This window comes from Octopus sinensis, linkage group LG5, assembly GCF_006345805.1.
Source record: "Octopus sinensis linkage group LG5, ASM634580v1, whole genome shotgun sequence".
In the NCBI taxonomy this organism is placed as follows: domain Eukaryota; kingdom Metazoa; phylum Mollusca; class Cephalopoda; order Octopoda; family Octopodidae; genus Octopus; species Octopus sinensis.
The window spans coordinates 90458995-90463994 of NC_043001.1; positions in this window are offsets into that span (position 1 = coordinate 90458995).

A 5000-nucleotide genomic window follows, 5' to 3' on the forward strand; every position below is an offset into this window, starting at 1 on the left:
TTGATGAAATTCCCAGAAAGGTGAGTGGGATCTAGGTTAGAGACCAGCTCTTTTACCATTGGTGAGAAATCTAGAAAAAAAAAGCAATTCTGCATACATATCTACCTATGTACCTACATACATATATATACAGAGAAATATGCATACATATACACACACAAACATATATTCATACCTGTGTGTGTATGTATATATATATATATATATATATATATATATATATATGCCGGCATGTGTACATCTATTGTTTTTTCATCGTATTTGTCTTTTGTTTTGCATTTTATAATTTCTAAGCTGCATCCAAGATAATTTCTAGAATTTTCTTTCCTTCTGTATCTCCATCAATTATTTTCTTTACATTTTGGATACCATCTTAATGCCATAATTTCATGAAATACTGTAATTTCGTTCAACACACATGGCTCACCACCATATTTTACATCCGTACGTACACACACGCTCAAGGTGCTGCATACATACATACATACAAATCAAAACTACTTAATTCCTAATTCTTCTTTTCCATTGAAAGAATTCCTCGGCCAAATGTCTGAAAAATTTCAAGCTCATTTCAACTTTACTAAATCTAATAACGATAATTGGTTATCTTTCATTCTCTTGGCCTCACTTCTAATTTGTTTTCTTCGAGGCTTTCTTTTTACTTTTAGTTTTTTCTCCCCTTCTGTTCTTCGATTAGTCTCTCCTTCAACTTGACTATTGTTCGCCAGTTAATTCAAACGGCTACTTTTTGGTCATTTTACTTATATTTATTTTAACTATCTTTGAAGATTTTCTTCGGCCTCAGTTTCAGTTTCTTTTTACGTCTGTTTCTCGCGCAAATACACACATTCAAAAGTCCACACACACACACACATACACACAGGCATATACACACATATACACACATACAAGTAACCACATTTCTTCTACCTCATCGCTCTCTTCCTCTTTCTTTCTTTCTCTCACACACACACACATGCAGACACTGACACACTTACACTCACAAACACAGACACACGCATATACACACATACTTCTCTCACTCTTCCTCTTCTTTCACCTTCTCTCTTCTAGCAAGCACACAAATGCATAAATACATAACACACACAATATTATGCCCTCTCTTCTCTCTCTCTCTCTCTCTCTCTCTCTCTCTCTCTCTCTCTCTCTCTCTCTTTCTCTCTCGTTTTGAATCTCAACATTTTCTTTTCTGCAATTTTGCTTTCTTTTTCTTTTTCTCTTTCTTTTATATCCAATATTACCGTTCCAATCATCATATTAGAAATTCCATTTTTACTCCATTGGCGCCCATTCTCTCTACTTCATTATCATCTTTCCCCATCTCACTCTCTTCCAATCTCTACCTCTCTCCCTCCCTCCCCACCCTTCCTCTCAATCCCCACCATTGTCTTCCTTTCACCATCGTATCTATTGTTCACCCTACCCTGAAGTTTCTTTTCTACATTTTCGGATATCCCTACTCCGTTCCCACCCCTCCAAATTATCCTTCAATTATGATTTCAGACAGAAAGATTGATTCCTAAACCGACCAAATAATGAAAATATCCGGGTGTACTTGTACTCACTCTCATTTTCTTTCTCTCCTTCTCCCCACTCTCTGAATACATACTTACATACATACATACATACATACATACATACATACATACATACATACATACACACACACACACACACGCAAGCACACACACGCACACACACACACACACGCACACACACACACACACACACATATATATATATATATATACACACACATATATCTGAGTGTACTTGTACTCACTCTCTTTCTCTCTCCTTCTCTCTCCTCTCTGTATATATATATATATAAGATCAAATATATATATATATGTATGTATGTATATACATATGTATATGTGATATGTATATATATATGTGTGTATATATGTTATTATGTAGGTATATATGTATTATATATATATATATATATATATATATATATATATATATATATATATATATGTATATGTAAATTTATCTATCCCTCTCTCTCTCTCTCTCTCTCTTTCTCTCTCTGTCATAATATAGATCTACATCTTTGTATATATATGATAAACAATAAACAGACCGCAAATAGATAGATAGATAGATAGATAGATAGATAGATAGATAGATAGATAGATAGATAGATAGATTATCAACTTAGGTGTGTGTATGTCCACATAAATGCGTTAATATGTTGAAAGCCATGTCGTTAGTAGTGTATTCTCAGTGAATTAAATCAGCGACCATAGTTTCTTTTCCAGCTATAGTCTATTCCAAACTTGATTTAGGTGTGAAATTCTGTCTTTACCTATTCCTCTCATCGAAACCAACCTTTTCTCGGACAAGTCATCCTTTACCTTATTTCGAACCACCGGCCGAGTGGAGGCAGCCAAAAGAAGCATTTGACCCAGACTTCTTTCTTCCAACTGTTAAACATGGAGGAGATCTGTGATTATCAGCTGGGGTTATATCTTGGAAATCCGCCGGCCCAATGGCTTCCCTTCATTACATAATTAACAGTCAAGACTAAGCATTTTATCTGATCAAATTCTTCCTGTGGTTGTGAAACTATTTCCGGAGGGAAACGCAATCTTTCAAGATGATAATGCACAAATTCACATAGCTAAAGTCGTTACTGAATGGCACGAGGAACATTCTAGCGAAGTTGAACATCTTATCTGGCCGCCACAGTCCCCAGATCTCAATATTATTGAACATCTATGGTGCATTTTAGAAAAACAAGTAAGGGGGCTCGATATCCTCCACCATCATCACTACAAGAACTGGAGACTGTTTTAGCTGAAGAGCGGACAAAAATTTCTTTGGAAACAATTAAAACTCTGTAGAATTCAAGCTGTTATTGCTGCCAAAGGCGGTGCTTCCCCATATTAAAATAAAAATGCTTGATATATATATAAACGTATATATATATAATATATATATATATATATATATATATATATATATATATATATATATATATTATATATACATATACATATACATATACATATATATATACATACATATATATAATATATATATATGTGTGTGTGTGTGTATATATGTATATGTATATATATATGTGTGTGTGTATATATATGTATATGTATATTATTAATATATATACATACATATATATATATACATACATATACATATATACATGCATATATATATATATATTAGAGAGATAGACAGACATACAGACAGAAAGATATATATATATATATATATATATATATATATATATATATATATATATATATATATATATATATATATATACATACATATATATATACATACATATATATTAAGGTATGTAGAAAAATACAACACGGACAAGACGTATAACTCATAGAGACGATACAATAAACATGGACAGGACATTCGAACCCCTCAGTCTTCAGTCAAGAACGGATCATCGTAGTATTTCGGCTGATTAATCTTGAGATTACTACATCACGGCCAGCCCTCCAAGAAAAACTAAGCTGGAAGCGTAGATTTCCTGGAAGAAGGATCGAATGCATACGAACACCAGGACAGCAAAAGGGACAGATATAAAAAAAACAAAAAACAATAATGGAATACAGAAACATGAAATACAGAAGCATTAACGGTGAAAACAACAAATGTCTTACGACTGATAACAAGCAAACAAATTTTTTCTCTGGCGCATTGGAAAAAGCCTTTATAGCGGCGGACGAAGAACAACGATGTTAACACGACGAGGGTCAGGAGCTGAAAGGCAGATTTCGGCCAACAGTCACGTGACAGAGAAGAGGGAAAAGAAAAGAAAGAGAAGCAAAGGAAGAGAGAGAGAGAAAAAGGGGGACAAAACGCACAAAGAGAGAGAAGAGAGAGAAAGAAGGAATCAGAGAGGAGAAGGGATGGGTGTCGAAGAATGACCTGTGAGTGCAGAGCGAGACAAAGAAATAGGAGGGTAGTGGAAGACTAGACCAAAGGATCAGAGGAAAGAGAAGATGAATAGAGAGAAAGTAAAAATGAGAGAGAGAGAGAGACAAACAGAGAGTCGTACCAATTATTAAGAATATGTGTTCACATTAATGATAAATATACATATATATATACATATATATACATACATATACATATATACATGCATATATATATATATATTAGAGAGATAGACAGACAGACAGAAAGATAGAAAGAAAGAAAGAAAGAAAGATAGATAGATAGATAGATAGATAGATAGATAGATAGATAGATAGATAGATAGATAGACTTTACTATGTCTTCTGTTTCCTAAGAAGAGCCTTGCTCGAAACGTAAAGCAACCACACTTTCCTTCTCGGAGCGTTCTTAATACTTTGTATTACCACGTTCTCGCGACACTGTTTTTTTCTCTTGCTGTCTTTATTAATTATGTGTATATACATATTCGAAAATTTTTGCAAAAATAATTAACGATATCACAATATTCAAAGAAATTCTCTTTCGAGTTTCTGACTATTTCAAAAATATATTTAAAATCATTACTTAGAAAAACAGAATGTCAGCAATCTTTTTGAAAAGGCATTTTGGTATTGTATGCATTTCATGTGTGAACACCGTCGCTCAAAATACACACCATATGAAAACTTGCTTTCCAAAAACAGTTATGATATTTTGTTTTTTAAATAATTTTTGTAAATAGTTAATAACTTTTAAAGAAATCTTTCTTTGAATATATAAATTCTTTTATTCTTTTATTTGTTTCAGTAGAGTTGCTGGAAAATGCATCATTATGAAACTACAATACGTACCGGAAACATAAATTGACTAATTAATCTATTTGATCATTAATGGTGAAACTCATAGGTATAGAGTTAACTGAGACTTTTTATTCATTCAAGTATCCTGCTCGCTTACAAGCAACGTGCAATAAGTAAGAATGTTTTTTCGTGGTTTGCGTTTTGATTGCCCTTTCTAGCCATGATCATTCCGTGTATTAATTATTATACACT